General features: G+C 42.1%; 1 long non-coding RNA gene across 1 annotated transcript; it reads left to right on the top strand.

The window, feature by feature from the left end:
* Positions 1 to 467: 467 nt before the first annotated feature.
* LOC309796641 lies at positions 468 to 4856 on the top strand. The gene is made up of 3 exons (XR_014292481.1): positions 468 to 606; positions 2877 to 2985; positions 4181 to 4856. It is a non-coding gene; the product is annotated as an uncharacterized lncRNA (long non-coding RNA).
* The last annotated feature ends 17303 nt before the right edge of the window (positions 4857 to 22159 follow it).

Genomic DNA, 22159 nt, shown 5'->3' with positions numbered 1-22159 from the left:
GCCCCCGCTCGCCACAACTAGAGAAAGCCCGCATGCAGCAACAAAGACCCAATGCAGCCAAAAATAAATAAATAATAATAATAAAGAAAAATAGAGATGAGTTCTGTAATCCTGTTGCATCTCAAGTCAGAAAACATTCACATCACTTCCATCATGTGCCTTTGTGAACACAAAATGATCTGCCTGAATATCCTTCAGCTTCTCATGTCCATCTCCCAGTTGGAGAAAGTGGGCAGATCAGGCTGATACCTGACAGTGACCGTGAACACGTGTACTGAATTGATTTTACAAATTAATTGTAACACATGTATACAGTAGCCCTCTGGTTGGCATTCTGGTTTTTGCCTGCAAGTGAATGGGTCAGCTGGAGACAATGGCATGGACTCCAGCACACGCTCCAACCACATGACGTTTCTGGACGAGGCTTACCCACCCATAACTAACCCATCACACCACCACTCCACGTCTTTGTCCAGCACTGGCCAGAAGCCTTGTCTCAAACTCCTGCATCCACTGATCAAGCCAGTGAGGATCGGTGACCTAGTAGGGCCTGCCCGTTTCAGCAGCATTTGTGTGTGGTGCAGCTCAGCTCAAGCCATTGAGAAGGTATGGACCACTTAAAAGTATACCTGCTCAAAAAAAAAAAAAAGTATACCTGCTCCAAGAGTCTTGTGGTAATCCTTTGGTTGACTTTTTTTTTTTTATCGTTGTTTTGGTTGTGTGCCGGGTCTTAGTTGCGGCATGTGGGATCTAGTTCCCCGACCAGGGGTGCAACCCAGGCCCTCTGCATTGGAAGCGTGGAGTCTTATCCACTGGACCACCAGGGAAGTCCCCTTTGATCAACATTCTGTATAAAACGCACTGTGCTTAGGAACAGATCCCAATTTTAACTCCATGAAAAATTATTCCCTAAGATGAGGATAGATAGATTAAAAAAGAAAGGAAAATCAGAACAATCACAGAATCCTTGGCAGACATAGGAAATAATCATATGTAGAGTTTCACATCTTCTCTCTGTAATTACTTTGGAATGGAGCAACGCATACTATCACATTTCAAGGAAATCAATAAGTCAGGCTACAGGGTAACTGAGGCCAAGATCAAGTCAGAAGAGAGAAAAAAAAAAACAATTCCTAAAATACGGAACGCATTACCATGTTTCTCATTCCTTTTATTCTTTAGTCGTAGAGATCAGTACACGCACAGGTCAAACCCACGACCGAGCCATAATTCTGCCTTATTTATAGATTGATTGCCAGAAGGCTCGATGCTGGGGCTGAGAACTCGTAAGCAACAAACGTTTAAAATTCCTAGCACTTAACACATCAATCATTACCGATCATTTACAATGTAGTATTTTACCCTTCTGTCTGTGGTTCGGAAGAGTCCCTTGACTTCCCAAACTGGATTTCATCCTACTCTTAGTGGGATCCGCTTTGTTGGATTCACAATTAGCATTCAAGGTCACTTCTTTTTCCTCTCTTTTTAAATTTAAGCCTGTTTCTATCAATACCTGGTTGTTCTTTTTTTAAAATGTATTTTATTGAAGTATAGTTAATTTACTACGTTGTGTTAAATTCTGCTGTACAACAAGGTGATTCGGTTATACATATATATGCGTTCTTTTTCATATTCTTTTCCATTCTGGTTTATTACGGATGCTGAATATAGTTCCCTGTGCTATACAGTAGGACCTTATTGTTTATCCATTTTATATATAATAGTGTATATCTGCTAACCCAATCTCCCCATCCATTCCTGCCCTGTCCCACCCCTTGGCAACCACACGTTTGTTCTCTATGTCTGTGAGTCTGTTTCTGTTTTGTAAGTTCATTTGTGTCATATTTTAGATTCCACATATAAGTGATATCATATGGTATTTGTTTTTCTCTGTCTGACTTACTTCACTCAGTATGACAATCTCTAGGTCCATCCATGTTCCTGCAAATGGCATTATTTCATTCTCTTTTATGGCTGAGAAATATTCCATTGTCTATATGTGCCACATCTTCTTTATCCATTCCTCTGTCGACGTACATTTATCCACCTGGATATTCTTATTACATTATGTTTACCTTTTTTAACATGCTCCGTCCTTTCTTACTAAAGAGTTGTATGTAGTAGGTAATCAAAAGCTGGGTGAAGACTCACTATACTCCTTACTCCGTCCTAAAATCTGGTGGCAAATGAGTCATTCAACATTTCTCTGCAGTGAATCATCCTTTCTGATCTTTGAGTGGGAAGTCACCTTGAATAACCCATAAAAGTCCAATATCTCATTCTCCAAATTTTATTGGAAACAAAGCATAGAAAGGAGGGAACTCATTCTACATTATAAAAAAAAAATAGTGATTTGGGGAAATTATCTTGCTCTTTGTCTGTAGGACTCAGAGAATTTCATAAGGAACAGTCAAGATGATACAAGTACACCTTTTTGTTATGGAGCTAAGGAAGCTGAACTCCAAAGAATCAAGTGATCCATCCAGCATCGCACAACAAAGGATGTACACCAGAATGTAGATAATTATGTTAAAGCTTAGTCTAGCCTCCATCCTATTTCTCTGTAGCTGGAGTCTGACACCATCGATCCATAAGAAGACAGAGACTGCATAGGGCTTAATCAGTTACATCCTATTCTTTAATTCCTTCATGGATAACTTTCAAAGTCCCCCCACCATGTGAATTTATTGGTTTTATTTATCCCTCCCTCCCCATCTTCCTTCTCCAATTTCCTTGGAGCAGAATAATGCATTCACCAGCAGGGAGGCAAGTGAGGGAATCGGACCCCCTGACTTCTGCCTGATTTGCCTTCACGCATTTTCTCCCCTTGGTTCCCTTTGGAAGCATGAACCTGAATTCTCTCCATGCATCCGCAGACATCTGCCTCCTGGGGTGTGAGACATTCCGAAGGATGAGGACAGGAGCTGCAGGACCACAGAGAACATCAGCCCTCTCCCAGCACGTCTGAGTTTATCCTCAATGAATGTATGAAACAGAGCTCTTCTCAAACAGAGGGAGGGGACAAGCAGTGTTGAATAACCGTGCGGGGTAGCTGGTTAAGTGTCTGGAAAAGAAATCACAGACTGAAGTTAGAAGTGTGTTTGACTCCTTATCCAAAAGAAAGTTGAAAAGGACTAAAAACTAATCATGCAACAGGGAAGCTATTCAGGGAAAAGGAAGGAAGGAAGGTAGACGGGGGGAAGGAAGGAAAGAAACTCATCCAGTGAGTAGAACTTCAAACATAATAAAATAATATTAAGAGTTGTCCAAAGGAAGACTGAAACTCGCAGTCCCTGGCTTCAATAACTCACATGTCAATCATTTTAATAGAAGACATTATTAGCTCTACAGTATAATCCACTTAAATTAGCAGAAGAAAAGAATACAGTTTTTATGAATTATGCATTCCACATGGCCCAGCAATACCACACACACACACACACACACACTGTTATATAGAAGGCAAACAGGACCACGAAAATAAAATCAAATTTAAAAGTAACACCCAACCAAATACACGCAAATACACTCACATTCGAACACACAGGGACTCTGGGTCAACACACACAACACCAGAAATACGTTTGCACGTGCTCTTTTCAGGTAAAGACACTGCATAGCAACAAAGCTCCCATGGGGAAAAGTAAATGAAGGAATTAGGGACATGCCACCCCCATGTGTTGCTTTGGTATATTGATTATTTTGAACAGGAGGCACTAGAAAAATCAGCATTTGCAGAAAGATGCTTTTGTGAATGTACGTGCCTATTCTTTCCCCAGAAGGAACTCAGCTCTCATCAGTCCTCCCAGGATGGGGGAGGTAGGGGTTCCATCAACCAGGAAGATTGACTCTCGTCTCAAGAGCAGCCCCACACCCAGACATTGTCACAAAAGGTCACACCTGCCACGTGTTTTCTAAGGACCCAGCATCTTTCCTAAAAACCATCCACTGTCCCCTGAGAGGCCCATACCCCCTCCACTCCCCCTATAAAGACAGTATATAACCTCTCAAATCTCACTACAGTTTATATTTTCTGGTATTCTTTATTTTTTCTTTTGGAGATGCCCCCATGCATCTCAGGGGAAATTTTTTTTAATTATTTTTATTAAACATTAATAAATTCCTATTAAAAATTAATACATGGGTATACCTTTTCTCCTATTAAGCTCCTTCTTGTCAGTTTATTTCAGAGAACTGGCTATCAGACCTAGGAGGGCCGGGGGAAAGTCTTTCCACCATGATGTGAACAAATTTCAATATTACCTGCCCCCAGAAAGGGAAACACATATCAGCCCGGATACCAGCAGCCCTCACCAAGGAAACCGCGTGCGCGGTGCCGAGGGCAAGAGGGCTTGGCCTGGTAACGGGGCCTCCATCCAAAGGGCCTCCCTCCACGGGGCCGTGAGGTACGTGTTCCTGTGTCTGGCTTCTTTCAGTCAGCATTACACCTGGAAAATCCGTCTGTGCCATTGCATGGAGTCCTCCTTTGTTCTTTCTCATCACTGTAGAATACGCATGGCCACACGGTGGCTTCTTTGTTCGTTAGGTGGTTATTGGACTATTGGGTTCCTGCCCAGGTCGGGGAAGTTGTAAACAGTGCTGCTTTGGATGGTCTACTTCGTGCTCTTTGGTGAAGATATTTACTCATTTCTTGTAGGTATACTTGTATGTATTTATATATTTGCATATACATATATACATGGGTATACACACACTATATGTGTGCATATGAGTGTATATGTAAACGTGTGTAATTATCTGTATAGTTTGTGTGTTTATATATGTGTGTATAAATAGTGTGTATATATTTATATGTGTGTAATATATAATGTGTGTATATATGTGTGCTCATATATAGTGTGTGTGTGTTTATACATAAGCGTGTGTGTATATATATGTATATATATAGTATGTGTATTTATATATAAGTAAATATATATAGTGTATGCGTATATATTTATATGTGTGTGTATATGCAGTGGGTGTGTATATTTATATGAGTGTGTGTATATACTGTGTGTTTATATATGTGCATGCATGTATATATAATGCATGTTTGTATATGTGTGTGTCTATATATGTGTGTGTTTACATATACAATGTGTGTGTATATACGTAGTGTATGTACATATGTGTGTGTGTCTGTGTGTATATATATAAAATGTGTGCGTGTGTGTGTGTGTCATTGCCAACTTTCTTTCATTCCCCATCTCCAGTAAAAGTATATTCTCTGCTAAGAAACAGGTTCGCGCACCTCATTTCTCCCCACGTGCAAGTAACATGCCTCCTTGCTGGTCCTGCAGGCTGGAGGCTTTCACGGGGGATTAAGCCCACTGTTTCCCTTCCTGCTCACCACGGGGGCTGCCAGTGGAGTCCCTGGGGGGTCAGGCTGCAGGAAGAAGGCCAGTCCGCCCGAGGGCTGAACACTTTCCTCCAGCTTCATCTGGACCATTTGGCACTAAGTTAGGAATATTGCTTTAGGGCCAGTTGACTGAAGTTTTTTTATGTAGAGAAATCCTCCCAAACAAGTTTTCACTCTCTAAGAAGCATGGTGCCCCTGACTTGGTTTCTTGTTCTCTACTCATGAAAGCAAACGCACTGCGAATTTTCAAGGCAGGTCCAGGCATCTTTCTTTCTTCATATGCATAACAAAAAGGGAACTATTCCTTGAAAAGAGGAACATAGGGCTTCAGACAGTAAACAGAGGTGCTGGCAACAGACGGTAACCCTAGAATCTGATTGATTCCCAGCACGGGGGCAGCCTCCAGCTGGTTGTCCCCTCTATAAAACCTCAGTCTTTTCATTTGCAAAATGGGATTCACAATAATGACACCCTCCCGGGGCTGAGTGGCCCACGTGAGCTGAAACTTAACAAGGTTTTAGGAGACTCCGCACACAGCATGCTTTAGGGACTTAACTAGGTGGGCTGATGCTAACAGGATTCCTTGTAGAGGAGTCAGCACGATGATTGACACACGGTAACCTCTCGTTATTACGAGGCATTCATTATTTTGTCAAAAAGATGTGGAGCAGGCAAGATTTAACTGCACCTGTGTGCATCCATCACCCAACTTGCCCCCATCAGGAGGCCTGACATGGAACGGCACCGCAGCCCTGTTTGTCCCTACACAGAGCTTCTTCCTGGGGCTGCAAGAGAGGACAGCTTTAAGAAGTCATCCAGGGAGTTACATGTTTTATATAAATGTATATATATATATAGAGAGAGAGAGAGAGACACACACACACACACATATATCCTATTCGTTATATATATAAATATATACACATCTTCCCATTGGTTATATGTATACATACCCCCTCCTATTGGAGATATATATATAAAATCCTTTGGGATATATATATATATATATATATATATATATATATATACGCACAAATATATATAGTAAGTTGTCGTATGTTATATTGGTTATATAGTTATACATATATATGCATCCTATTGGTTATATATTATATATATAGAGAGAGAGATGCACATCCTTCTATTGGTTTTAATTTTATTTATTTATTTATTTATTTATTTATTTATTTATTTATGGCTGTGTTGGGTCTTCGTTTCTGTGTGAGGGCTTTCTCTAGTTGTGGCAAGTGGGGGCCACTCCTCATCGCGGTGCGCGGGCCTCTCACTGTCGCGGTCTCTCCTGTTGCGGAGCACAGGCTCCAGACGCGCAGGCTCAGTAGTTGTGGCGCACGGGCTTAGTTGCTCTGCGGCAAGTGGGATCTTCCCAGACCAGGGCTCGAACCCATCTCCCCTGCATTGGCCGGCAGATTCTCAACCACAGTGCCACCAGGGAAGCCCCCTTCCATATATATATATATATATATATATATATATATATATATATATCTCCAATAGGAGGGGGTATGTATATATATACACACACACATAAATATATACCTCCTCCTATTGAATATATATATATACGTCTCATATATATGATATATATGTCTCCCATTCTATCGATTAGATATTTATGAATATACATGCATCCTCTTGGTTTTGGGTAAATAGATAGATTCAAATCTTCCTACTGGGGCTTCCCTGGTGGCGCAGTGATTAAGAGTCCGCCTGCCGATGCAGGGGACACGGGTTCGTGCCCCGGTCTGGGAAGATCCCACATGCCGCGGAGCGGCTGGGCCCATGAGCCGTGGCCGCTGAGCCTGCATGTCCGGAGCCTGTGCTCCACAACGGGAGGGGCCACAACAGTGCGAGGCCCGCGTACCGCAAAAAAAAAAAAAAAAAAAAAAAAATCTTCCTACTGGTTCTATATATCTCTATATCAATATTGATATCTATGGATATCTATTTCTATAGATAGATGGATACACCCTCCTATTGGTTTTATATGTATATCTTGGTTTTATTTATATATCACATCCTATTGATTATACATTTATATCTATATATATACATATTCTATAGTTCATATATATATACATACACACATTCTACTGGTTATATATACGTGAGTGTGTATGTGTGTATATATATATATATAGAAAGAGAGAGAGAGAGAGATTGATTTATGACAAGGAATCAGGCCACACAATTATGGAGACTGACAGGTCCCAAGATGTGCAGGCAGGGTGAGTTGTCAAGCTGGAGACCCAGGAAGAGCTGATGTTTCAGCTGACTCCAAAGGCAAGACAAAGCTGATGTCCCCGTTCCAAGGCAGTCAGGCAGGAGGAATTCTCTCTTACTTGGGGGAGAGGCAGCTCTTTGTTCCATTTGGACCTTCAGCTGATTAGACGAGGCCCACCCACCCTGGGGACGGCCTCGTGCTTAACTCAGTCCACCAATCCAAATGCTAATCTCATCCTGAAACCCCATCAGAGGCACACCCAGAATAATACTGACCAGACCTCCGGACACCTGGTGGCCCTGCCATGGTCACACGTACAAGAAAACCACCGTACGTCCTTGATGCTCTCTTGTTAGCCAAGTGGTAATTGTGCGCCTCGACCGACCTTCCCTGTCCTCTTCTCCTGCAGTCTACAATCTCAATGCAGGCTGTGCTGGTTAATGTTATGTGACAACATGGCCAGAGTATAACGCCCAGTTGTCCAGTCAATACCTAGTCCAGGTGTTTGCTAAATACCAAATACCAGGTGAAAGTGTCTAGTCAATGGGATTAACATCGACAGCCAGTAGACTTTTAATAAAGCGGATGATTCTGGGTAATGTGGGTGAGCCTAGTCTAATCAGGTGAAGACCTTCAACTACCGGTCTTTCCCAAAGAAAAGACTATTTTTTAAATAAATTTATTTATTTATTTTTGGCTGTGTTGGGTCTTTGTTGCTGCGTGCGGGTTTTCTCTAGTTGTGGAGAGCAGGGGCTACTCTTGGTTGCGGTGCACGGGCCTCTCATTGCAGTGGCTTCTCTTTGTTGCAGAGCACAGGCTCTAAGCTTCAGTAGTTGTGGCACGCAGGCTCAGTAGTTGTGGCGCACGGGCTTAGTTGCTCTGCAGCATGTGGGATCTTCCCGGACCAGGGCTCGAACCAGCGTCCCCTGCATGGGCAGGCGGATTCTTAACCACTGTGCCACCAGGGAGGTCCCGAAAAGGCGATTTGTACCTGAGTTTCCAGCTTGCTGCCCTGCGGAATTCTGACTCAAGGCCACAATCTCAACGTGTACCTGGGTCTCCAGCCTGCCGGCCTGTCCTACAGATTTCACATCATCACATGAGTCAACCCCTTAAAACACGTCTGTGTGTGCAGGTGCATCTGTCGGTTCTGTTTCTCTGGAGAGCCCTGGCGAGCGCAGAGGTACACAGAAGCAACTCAGCCATCACCCCACCATCAGAGCATGTGTCCCCTCCAAGGAAGACGTCCGCTCTGCAGAAAAGCAGCTCAAGGTGACTTCCGAGGAAGTGCCCGAAAAAGAGTCCACATCATAACTCGGAGTCCCAAACTGGGTGCTGGCCGTTTCCTATGAGTTTTTTTCACTATTTGACAGTCTCATACCAGGTAAGTGGGGTTGAGCCTGTGACTGCGTCTGCTGGATTGGGGGTCTGTGTAGGGATTTTGTTGACCAAATCCACGGGCACCCATATCTGGAATGGAAAGGTCCTTGGATGACTTTAATGGTGTCATTATGGTCAGGGCTCTACTACTACGATATATATGGTAGGTTATGTTCAGGGTCCAGTCTTCCAGGTGAAGTGGAGTCTACCGTCTATATAATAGTATATGCCCAGATTTCTGTCCTCCAGGTGGAGTAGAATCTACCATATATGTGATAGTATATGCCCTGGCTCTTGCCCTCCAGGTGAACTGGAGTCTACCATATATATAATAGTATATGCCCAAGCTCCTGCCCTCCAGGTGGAGTGGACTCTACCATATACGTAATAGTATATGTCCAGCTCCTGTCCTCCAAGTGACGTGGAGTCTACCATATACATAATTGTATATCCCTTCACTGTTTTCTCTATGTTTCAGCAATCTTATTAAAAGGGGCATAGTCTTCATCTCTACATGTAAAATAAGGTGGCCTTTGGTAATTATCTAGTCAGGTTGACGGGTTAACATCGCCAAAGTGAAGATTCAGCCCACGGAGTGTTCCTTCTTACTGTTTCTGTATTTGATACCACCCTTGAGATTTTTAACAGTTAAATTATGAGAGCATTTCTTTCTAACAGAAAAAGAACATTTTGCAATCTTTGTTGAATATGGCATTTTCCCCAAATCTTTATTTTATTTTCTTAAGTCACTTATCTTCTTAATTCATTTGTTTTTTTTAATTAATTTATTTATTTTTGGCTGTGTTGGGTCTTCGTTTCGTTTCTGTGCGCGGGCTTTCTCTACTTGTGGCGAGCGGGGGCCACTCTTCATCGCGGTGCGCGGTCCTCTCACTGTAGCAGCCTCTCGCTTTGCTAAGCACAGGCTCTAGACGCACAGGCTCAGTAGTTGTGGCTCATGGGCCTAGCTGCTCCGCGGCATGTGGGATCTTCCCAGACCAGGGCTCGAACCCGTGTCCCCTGCATTGGCAGGCGGGCTCTCAACCACTGCGCCACCAGGGAAGCCCCCTTCTTAATTCATTTTTGGAGAACCAGTATTTCCCTCCCCACCTACGGCGATACAACCTAAGTGAATGTTTAGAGCGCCAAGTGTATTCAACTTTGAAGTTGGCACTGAAGGGTCTTTAATAAATTCCTTTGTCCATACTTTTCCCCATTTATCCAAACACACTTCTGAGAAAACCAAACATTACATCATTATGTGTTGGAGTTCCTTATTCAAAAATGTTGAATAGTCATGGTTTGCCTGACCTCACCATGTCTGGGCTTTATCGGGTGCTGACAACAAGTAGATGGATTTCAAATTCATCAGAACTGATTACATTAGTTGCAGCCCTTAAGCCTTCACTATGGTACAGAAAACATGAAATTATAATTTATGCCATATAATCAAGACCACTTCTCTCTACTTATTCCTTTTCAAGGGCCTTGATGTTTCTTGCTCACAAATCCTACATATGGTGTTAAGAAAATCCACCAAAGGTGCAGAAAGAAAATATTAAAATATATAAAATGACTTATGTATGCGCAGTAGTCCATAGCTTTCTTCTCATTTAATTCCTTATGAGGAAGGTATAGTTACTATGGAAACGTGATTGACACTCAGGATTCCGGGAGGGTATGGCCCACCCCTGGGGCTCTATTTTTATTCTTCCTCCTTATTCTGAAATATCTCTACTATTCTTTGGTCTCAGAAAAGCATTTGACTGACAAGCCTAACGATAAGCCAGTAAGTTATAAATCTCTTTATTCAAACCTAATTGTAATTTGAACTGACATTCTCTTTAATGACCTGTAAAGTTTTGATCATCAATTACACACACACACACACACACACACACGCACACACACACCTCTCCTAAATTCCACTGCAGCCCCTAATTCATCACTGTCAGTTTTTCATTTTATTCTCCCATGAGCTCATTCACATTTTCTTTTCCCCCATTTTCTGGGTCTGATCTCCGGCTGAATCAGCTGTATAATTTGCATAGGTTGGCCAGCTGTAAACACTTTTACAAACTGGGTGCATTCCTCTTTAATTCTCTCACCTCTGCTACTCTTTCTCTTCACTTTATTCCTTAAAATCCACCCCAGCCTCTCCCAAGTTCACACTGCAGGTCTTTGTTCTGAGAGTAACCTGACACTGCTGTTCACAAAAAACACCCAGCGTTTGGAGCCTATAGAAGAATAAAAACACACACCATCCTGACACATGGTTTTCATCAAAAGCACTGAAATGATTCAAACGAGGTCAGCATTTAAAAAATTAATTAGTGCACTGCCTCTTGGTGAAAAACCAAAGAATCGCCTATTTTGAAGCAAACTGAGGTCATGCTTTCTTTTCTTCTGTTTTCTTTTTTAATTGAACAGATGGTTTGCATTAAAAAGGATACTTGCTAAGAAAATCCCGGTCTTTGGGGAGGTTCCCCGAAATGACAGTGCAATCTTCTGGGATGAGTAAGGAGTAAGTCCACACAGCAAGGCACCAGGATCATTTTTTTTCTCTCCCGCATAGGAGCACGTTCGCTCAGCGGGAAGCGGAGCCGCGTGATTTGTTTTCCTGGAGAGGATTTGTTTTCTTTCATCCGAAAGAGGAGCTTAATAGCGATGTATCAAGTAGGGGAGTACGATTTGCGGCCCGAAAATGCATCTCTTTGGCTTGATAATGAGGGTAGATGGTGGTTGATGACTGTTAAGAAATAGAAGACTCACAAGGTCTTTCTTTTACCTCCAACCCCAACTGAACTCCCTAGAAAATTTAGATAAACGTCTGTTCCCAGAACGGAGCATCGCCAGAGGTGTCTGCAAAGAATACGGACCAGGCATGTAGAGGGATGGAAACTCAGCAGGGCCCAGAGATCAGAGTCCTCTGTGTGTCCCCCTGTCTCTGCAGGCCCAGCAAACACTTGCTTACAAACACTTGCTTCTCCGTCTCCATGGGAACCGCCTTCCTCAAACCCTTTGAGGTCCCAAATCACTATCCCAGCAGGCTCTTTTGTCTTTAGCTCAGGATGGTATTTAAGGGGAGGGGTTCCGTCATTTTGGTGAGTGACTCAGTTCTCCCGGGTCTCTCCCATGTGTACGTGGGATGAAACGTTGTGTGATTTTCTCCTGTTCATCTGTCTCATGTTAATTTAATTTAGACCAGCCAGAAGAGCCTGGAAGGGTACAGGAAAGTTTCCTCCTCCCTGGCAGCTGCAAGCTGATGTATCAAACAGACAAAATATCCTACATCTTGCTGGTTACTTGTGTCTTTACAAGAGTTAGATGCAGATAGGCTCAAAAAAAAAAAGAAAAAACTTGACAGAAGTCAATTTCTGAATTTTGGATGTTTAAAAACATTTTTTTTTTTTTTTTTTTTTCGGCACGCGGGCCTCTCACTGCTGTGGCCTCTCCCGTTGTGGAGCACAGGCTCCGGACGCGCAGGCTCAGCGGCCATGGCTCACGGGCCCAGCCGCTCCGCGGCACGTGGGATCCTCCCGGACTGGGGCACGAACCCGCGTCCCCTGCATTGGCAGGCGGACTCTCAACCACTTGCGCCACCAGGGAAGCCCTAAAAACATTTTGGATGTCAATCTTTATGGATGATTTGACAACATCCTGTTGATTGGATTCAAATTATCAATTAGATCCTACCCCCGTACTGGGTAATGAATCCATTTGCAGTGAATACAGAACATTAGCTGTATTTACTTTAGGATGAACTAACAGCTTTAAAAATAACTTTGAAGCCAAAGCACCATCGAATCAATCTAATCAGAAAAGTTCTGAGACAAGTTGAGACTTCTTCCCCGTCTTTGGAGAGGAGCTGCCCTGTTTGCATAGCTCAGCATTTGGCAGTACACCAGTGATGGAATCTGAGCCCTCAAGAGCGGACTTTTTTTGCTTTGGGGAAAAACCAGGGCGGACATCACAGACGCACGTTGACACGTTTATTTTCCGCAAACACCTGAGCTCAAGAGTGTGGGACTGCAAAGGCAGGGGAGGCGGTTGCTTCCTGCTGATCTCGGCATCCCTGCTTCCAGGATCAAGACACAGGAACCTACTTGAAGTCTACACGTAGAACCATGACCACTTCCAGGGTGAAAACAGTCTCTGCTTTATTTTACATCTCTTCACCATCTGTGCTTTTTCTTGGCCGCCTATGGCTGTTTCTATCTGATGTTCCTTTTGACTATCCCACACAAATATTTGTCCTCTGTATTTATTTTCCTACCCCTTGATTACATTTGTGTGTCCACCCCTCCAGCTGTTTGTTTCATGTGTGCAACATCTTACATAAATGGCTTTTTCCCTTCCTGTGTCTCTTAAACTCAGATATATTCAGTAGGAGCTAACCCAAGCACGTGGTTACTGTAACATAAGCTTGGTGAAATCACACGCCCAAGCATTCACACGGACATACAAATGATAACAGAGCTCGTTCACCTTTAATTCTCCTTTATTGTAGGTAGACATTGCATTTCCTTCTTTCTCTGCATGCAGTGAGGTTATAGGGACTTCAGTTGTAGGGCAGGAAGGGACTTGCAAGCTACTAATTATGACAAGGGGCCCCAGAGAACTGAAGGAAAGGACATCTGAAGAAAGAGGAAACTCTGGGATTCCCATACAAATTCACACACTCAGGACAGACCCAATGAGTCCCCCAGAGCCCCTCAGAAATTTCTGAATCGCTCTCTTGTTTAATTTAGGCAGGATATGACAAGACCCATAACCTTTTTGTGTTTTATTTGATTGCCCAAAACTGTAAGGTAAGGTAACATCCACATACAATGTCCAAGAGAGAGGAAAGAATTCTGTCCAATTATGCTACCACATGAAAATTCAAGACTTCTCCCGTGTGTGCATAGAACCAGGCAAAACATTTTGCTTATTATATTAGGCCTTGCCTCCTTTGATTTTTCTAACAGCTCTGTCTGCACAAGGCATTTGTCCAAAATTATTTTGGTCTTCGCCACTTGTATGTAGGAAATGCAATCAAGCAAAAGAGCAGAGATAATAAACCATGAATTGTCTACTCAAGTAGCCTTCTTCTCATTTCCTAAATAAGACCACTCACCTAGGACATTTAACATCTATGAAATCTCAGCCCCGAGGAGATTTTAAGGTGTCTCAGAATACATGACTGGCTAGGGATAGAGTGAGTGTAAGGTCACTGACCCTAAAAGTCAACAGCAGACTCTGGGGTCTCCTTAAGCAATGACGGAGTGAATGACCAAGGGGTTGCAATTCAGGACCCTCCCTCCCTCATATTCTGCCTGAACTTGGAATCTCTGAGCTATGCTGATGTTAAGACCTAATTCACGAGGATGTTGGAATAATTAAATGAGGTAATGTCAATAAAACGTCGGACACATGGCGGCGGTTCAAGCATTGCTTTGATCAAAGAAAGAAACGTTTCCTTTCCAAGTAAAGAATTTGGTATATTACTTCAAAAATTGATTATCAGCCATGTACTGGAGGATTCCAACTCTATGACATTCTAGGAAAAGCAAAACTATGGAGACAGTAAGATTATCAGCGGTTGCCAGGGGTTAAGAAGGGAACAGGGATGAATAGGTGGACCACAGGGGAATTTTAGGGCAGGAAAAATACTCTGATACGGTAATGTCATTACACATCTGTCTAAACCCATAGAATGTACAACACCAAGAGTGAACCTTAAGGTAAACTATGGCCTCTGGGTGATGATGACGTGTCCATGTTGGTTCATCACTCATAAAGAATGTACCATCTGGTGGGGATGTTGATAGTGGGGGAGACTGTGCATGGGTGCTGGGCTGTAAGGGATGTAGGGAAAATCTCTGTATCTTCTGCTCAATTTTTAAAAAATGTTTGGTCAGACTGCCCGCGGCATGTGGGATCCTAGTTCCCCGACCAGGGCTCGAACCCGCGCCCCCCTGAATTGGAAGATGGAGTCTTAACCACTGGACCTCCAGGGAAGTCCCTTTTCTGCTCAATTTTTCTGTGGACATAAAACTGCTCTAAAAAGTTAAGTCTACTAACAATAATAATAATACAATTTATTATCTGTGAAAACTTGGACGTATATTGGAAAACGTGTCGTACCCGATGCCAAGCAAGATCCGGGACTCACACCAGTCATTTTGCATATTTGTTGATTCATTTGACAAACTCGACCTAGGTGTTTATTATGGGATACGAACTCTGCGTGCAAGGCATACAAGACAGAAAGCGCTAAGGACCTACCCTATGACACAGGGAACTCTGCTCAGTGCTATGTAACAACCTAAATGGGAAAGGAATTTGAAACAGCATAGATGCATGTATATGTATAACTGAATCGCTTTCTTGTACCCCTGAAACTAACACAGCTTTGTTAATCAACTGTACTCCAATATAAAATAAAAAGTTAAGAAAAAGAAAGTCCTCCGTGTTTCCCTACATCTATGTGTAAAACAAACTCTAAATAAAATCACATATATTTTTTAAAACGGCTTAACTTTTTGACTGTATGACTTTTTTTTTTCCTCACCGTAACTGGTTTGATGACGCAATTCTGCTTCACCAGAAGGGATTTCTGTGTTCAGCAGGCTTAGTATATTCAAATGTGTTCACTTCAATCTGATTGACTTGTGAATGAATGATGCTACTAAATACCACGTTGGTTACTTATGGGGTGTTCTATGAATTTCCCTGTGGGTCCCTGTGAGGCATAAAGAACAGGGACCCATCTAGAGCTGAGTCAGGGGGACTGCCTGGCCGAGGGCTGAGGTCACGCAGGGCAGAGACGCAGCCAGGACAGTTGCTACGGAAGCTGAAACCCAATCACATTGCCCTCCGTCCACCATAAGGCAGCTTCTGCATTTACTTTTATGGTCTCATCGTAACTGATGCTCTTCCTGGTGTAAATATGCACCTCACTGCAGAGAACAGCCAGGTGTGAGGGCTCTGGGTGTGAAAAGTCTGAGACTACGCCGTGCACCTGAGAAAGAGGATGGCCAGCAGATGCAGGGGTATGTGGAAAGTTTAGGTTCAGTATACTTATTCCCTCCTTTATCTTGTTGGCCAGATGTTTTGTGTTATCTATTTATATCTATCTATCTATCCATCATCTAATATCATTAAGTTATTTGTCATTTGTCATCTACCTATTATCCGTCTTCTAGCTACCTGTCATCCATCTATCTATCTACCTACCTATCTGTCATCTCTCTATCTCCCATCTATTTATCTATTCATCCATCCATTCTTCCATCCCACTTGTCCAGCCATTTATCTATCCTATCTATCTGTCTATCTATCATCTATCTCTATCTATGTCTATCCCTATCTCTATCTATCTATTGATCGCCCTCTATCTATGTCTCGTCTAACTATTTATCTGTAGAAATTCATCACATTTCCAAGTGACCACATGGACACAAACATGAAAAATCGAATAGCCACTGCATTTCCAAGAGAATGTGCTGTGTAGGATGCTTTTGCAAAGAGTTCACATTCTTGTCCCTTCAGGAATTGATCAGAGCCCTTCAGCACGGAAGCCAGCTAAGCTGTAATTCCATTTGGACTCAATAAACAATTCCATAACTCTGCAAAAACAGCAAGTGAGTCTAGATTTCATGCACAACGTCACAAGATCTGGGATATGCATTAACTAGAGGCGATGATTAACTTAACATTTGTCTGATATAAATAAAATTTGCCATAGACCTTTAAAAAAATCTAGCTGTAGTTTCATCATCACATTTTAAAATGACTCTCAACTGATTTTGATAAAAGTCATGGACATCTTATGGTTTATGGTATATCCATCTGTTCAGAGTTCTTCCAACATTTTAGCAATTTCCGTTAATATTTCAACTCTACAGCTGATGATTAGAGAACTATAGAGTTTAGACTCTGAGTTGATCCCGCTGTTTCAAAAGCACCAGTTGGGCTTATACTATTTGAAATGGAAGAATTTTTTTTCTTTGGAGTGGAATTTCCACTTGGTTTTTGAAAATCTGCTCTGATCCATGATGTGAGAGATAATATACATCCTCTAGAATTGGAGTTGTGTGTATACCAAGCATTGGCAAACCCAGAAAGGCATGATGACCAAGAATGTTTATTTAATTTTACCAATAACCTGTATTGATAGACACATTTCTTTATACACAGAATCCCACACGAATGTGTAAAGCATGGGTCCCTATGGGTTTCCTGTGCTCTGATATTGCAGAGATCAATCAGATTAACATAGGATATAAGAAGAGTTTCAGAGAACCATTGCAGAGTCACCTTGAACTAAGATGGCACTTTTATATTTCCAGCCACACTTTTCCTGCCAATATCAAGCAGTTTACTCCAAATCTTAGAATTCTTTCCTTTACAAAAAAAAAAAAATACACTTTACTTTCCTTTATCTCTGAACCACCAAGCTTTGTTTTTAATGAAAGAAATCTTGAAAATTACTCTCTGTTCATTTTCCTAGCTGTGTCTACCCAGCTACGTTTTCCATTGACGTAGATGTCCATGTGGAATTCTGCTCGCTCTCCCTCTTGGAAATTATATTTCTTTTGCTGTTTCTGAAGCATGAAAGGTGTCTGGTGAGCCATCAGGAGGTAGTGAGATTTTTAATGACTTTTAAGATTTCCCTTTACTGCATCCAAGACTCAAATCAAACATGGAACAGTCGATTCCTTGCTGTTTATTGTAAAGATTCATTAAGCAAATCTAGGGAAATTTTATTGTGCTAAAATACCAAGTGGTATGTCAGGAATAATATTATTATTATTGCTGCCTTTTCAACCTTTAAAAACACACAGAAACCCACCTTAATCCACTGGCCGCCAGGCAAATACCTAATATGGAAACTGTAGTGGTTTGAGTGGTGACTCCTAAAAAAATATGTCCAGGTTCTAAGCCCAGAACTTTTGAAAGTGACTTTATTTGGAAAAAAGATTTTTGCAGATGGAATAAAGTGAAGGATTTTGAAATGGGGTCATCTGGATGAGGGTGGCCCTAAATCCAATGACAGGGTGCTTCTAAGAGACAGAAGAGGAGAGACCCAGACACAGAGGAGAAGCCCCAGGAAGACAGAGGCAGAGACGGGAGGGAGGTGGCCACAAGTCCAGGGACGCCTGGAGCCCCCAGAAGCTGGAAGAGGCAGGAAGGACCCTCCCCTGGAGCCTCAGGAGGGAGTGTGGGCCTAGGACACCTTGACCTCAGACATCTGGTACCCAGGACTGGGGAGGATGGATGCCTGTGGTTTTAAGCCCCCAGTTTGTGGTCATTTTTGTTACAGCCACCCCAGGAAACTCATACAAACACTTTCTTGGAACTCTTGGAGCTCCTTTTAAGTTTTTAGCTACGCCCGTCTCCTTGGTCCCTTGACGCAGAAACCTCTCCTGGAAAAGAGGAAGGCTCTGTGACTGTTTTGAAGTGACACTGTGTATGTCTGGGCTTCATCGGCACTTTCAGATGCTACTGCCCTTCAAAGAAGGTGTGTGGGGACTGCCAGCGGAGTCTTGCTTTCCTGACATAATAAAAAATTGTCCCCCATATGCTCTCCTCTCTGCTACATCTACCACTCAGAATTGCACACAGAAAAGAATGGAGACAATACATCTGTCTACCAACTTCCAACTGTCAGAGATGCTTCCTGTAGGAAATTAACCAGGCAGGGTAGAATGCATTCCCTTTAACAGAAAGTAGGAAAAGCAGATGCACATGGGAAAACAAATCATGTTTAGAACGAATAAGTATGATGTGTTTAGTGTATGAGTTTTTCCCAACGGATTGTGGTTTTTGGAAATTTATAGATCCAATTTGCTGTCATCCTAATAATGAGAAGGTGTGTCTTCAATCCAGGAGCAAGTCTGATTTTGAAATCATTGCAGTAACACTGGTGCTCTCAATATTTTTTGGATCCGTCTCCTAAAGTAAAGGAAATAAAAGCAAAAGAAAACAAATGGGACCTAATCAAATGTAAAAGCTTTTGCACAGCAAAGGAAACCATGGACAAAATGAAAAGAAAACCTACGGAATGGGAGAAAATATTTGCAAATGAGGTGACCGATAAGGATTTAACATCCAACATATATAAACAGCTCATACAACGCAACATCAAAAAGACAAACAACCTGATTGAAAAATGGGCAAAAGAACTGAATAGACATTCTTTCAAAGAGGGCATGCAGATGGCCAACAGGCACATGAAAAGATGCTCAACATCGCTAATCATCAGGGAAATACAAGTGAAAACCACAATCAAGTATCATCTCACCCCTGTCAGAATGGCCATCATCAAAAAGAACACAAATAACAAACGCCGGAGAGGGCGTGGAGAAAAGGGAACCCTCTTGCAATGCTGGTGGGAATGTAAACTGGTGCAGCCACTATGGAGAACAGTATGGAGGTTCCTTAAAAAACTAAAGATAGAACTACCATATAACCCAGCAATCCCACTCCTGGGTGTATATCTGAAAAAACACTGGCGCTCCCTCTTCTATTCTTGTGTCCCCTGGCTCTTGTGGGATAACACAAGCATTCTGCAAATTCTTCTTCAGCTTTGAGAAGGGCCCCCAAGTGGTGTCTCCTGGGCTCACGTACAAAGCAGATCCACGTGGATTCAGAGTTAGCCCCCCTCTCTTTGTTGTTTGCTCTGTGACGAAACCAATGAAACCAAGTCCAAACCCAATGTCTGGCAGAGGGTGTGATGAAATGGCTCTTTCCTCTCTCTTTAGACCTTCTTACCATTCCCCATAAAGACTAGAGGTATAGATCAAAACCTATAGAAACAGTATGAGCCCATTCACCGAACATCTTCACATCATAGCTTTGGGGATGTTCAAATGACTTTACATCGTAGTGAGTTCAAATGACTTTACATCGTAGCTCTGGGGGTGTTCGAATGACTTTACATCGTAGCTCTGGGGGTGTTCAAATGACTTTACATCATAGCTTTGGGGATGTTCAAATGAGTAACGTGATAATATGTTATCAGTTGGAGGTATAACAATCAACATGCAACTCTTATAGACTCCTCAGGCTTGAGTAGACTTTTATTCAATTTTTGGTCAAGTGTGGCTGGCTATCTTCAAGAAAATGTTGGAAACAGAAAAGGTAAAGAGATGGGGAATGTGACTGGGAAGAAAGAATGCTGAGGGGTGAATGTAGCTGGAGAGAGTGAAGTCAAGACATGACCCAGCAACTCCTCTCCTGGGTATATATCTCCCCAAAATGAAAACACTAATTTGAAAAGATACACACACCCCAATGTTCATAACAGCACTGTTTACAATGGCCAAGATATGGAAGCAACCTAAATGTCCATCAGCAGATGAGTGGATAAGGAAGATGTGGTACATGTATACAATGGAATATTACTCAGCCATGAAAAAGAATGAAATATTGCCATTTGGAACAATGTGGGTGGAACTCTAGGGCATTATGCTTCGTGACATAAGTCAGACAAAGAAAGACAAATACTATATGATATCACTTAGGTGTGGAATCTAAAAAATACAACAAACTAGTGAGTATAACACAAAAGAAGCAGATTCACAGATACAGAGAACAAACTAGTGGTTACCAGTGTGAAAAGGGAAGGGGGGAGGGGAGAGGTGGTGGAGGGGGATAAGAGGTACAAACTATTATGTACAAAATAAATAAGCTACAAGGATATATTGTACAGCACAGGGAATAGAGCCAATATTTTATAATAACTCTAAATGTAGTAAAATCTATAAAAAGATTGAACCACTATGCTGCACACCTGAAACTAATAAAATATTGTAAATCAACTGTACTTCAATTTTTAAAAAGGTACAAACTTCCAGTTCCTAGATAAATAAGTACTAAGGATGTAAGGTACAACATGATAAATATAATGAACACTGCTGTATGTTATATATGAAAGTTTGTTAAGACAGTAAATTCTAAGAGTTCTCACCACAAGGAAAATATATTTTTTTCCATTTAATTTTATGTCTATGAGATGACTGATGTTCACTAAACTTATTGTGATAATCATTTCATAACGTATGTAAATCATTACACTAAACGTATACAGTGCTGTATATCAATGATATCTCAGTAGACCTGGAAGGAAAAAAAAAAGCGGTAAGCAGTGAGATCTGTAGAAATGTTCCCACCGACCACTTTCGTGAACTTGCCTCAAGCCATAAAATCAGTGACAGACAGAGCCAGGAGTGGAGTTCACAATCCCCAAGAGTCCAGTTAGCCATGCATTACAGGAAACCATGGCAGTTCTTGACTTAATTTTTGGAAAAGAAATATGGTCCGGATTATACTTACTACCTGTCCAAGCCAGAAGTTTTGTCCATATCACCCTAAGGAAATGCCCTGTGAAAGGACAACCCCCAGATCTGGAAGTTATTTCTCTGCAATTTGGTGGGAGACCACAGGCTTCACCTGATCAGACTACTTCCCTACAGCAGCCCCATAAAATTCCCCCAGATACCGAGGTGGGGATTAGCTCCTTAGTCAGCCTTGATGTGGTTCCATTATGGCCCTTTATTAATGGACCAAAAGCTCAAAGAAGATCCTTCATGAGAGTACAGCTTCTTTCTCAAACATGGTACAGAAAAAGGAAGAAAGGAAAATATTGAGGTAGATTCATCTGAGGGTGTGGCTCTAATCTACTCTCTCTGTCTTGTTGCTTTAACCTAAATATCTCCCCCGACCAGCCTAAACCCTTCCAGCTCTGATGCCAGGGGCCAGACTGAAGGTTTTATCATCTCTTACTTTCCTGATTGCAATGCCTTTCTCATTGGCATCTCCTCAAGACCCACTCTTGTTTAGTCCAAAACCCACTTGACAGCCAGGAGGGTGTAACTGTATATCCGTCCACCTTGCGTCCTATGGAAACTCACTTCTCCCAGCATTCATTAGGTAGGAACTGTTCAAGTCCTTAGCACACTCTCCTAAGTGTTTGTTGAATGAATACATAAAACAGGTGAAAAACCGGCTCCAAAGCTGCCTTGAATTCATGAGCTAAAATAATGACATCAAAACAGATGTGGTCGTAAGTCGTGTAAATAAGAATTCTTTCATCATCTTGAGCACTGGAATCACACATAAGAAATGGTTCTCTGCATGTGATTACTTTCTACTCCTCTGGAATCTCAATTCCATGCAATGCAGTTGGG

This window comes from Mesoplodon mirus (assembly GCF_964341445.2).
Source record: "Mesoplodon mirus genome assembly, chromosome: X".
Lineage (NCBI taxonomy): Eukaryota > Metazoa > Chordata > Mammalia > Artiodactyla > Ziphiidae > Mesoplodon > Mesoplodon mirus.
Note: the sequence above shows the minus strand (reverse complement) of the source record. Positions and strands in the feature narration are given on the sequence as shown.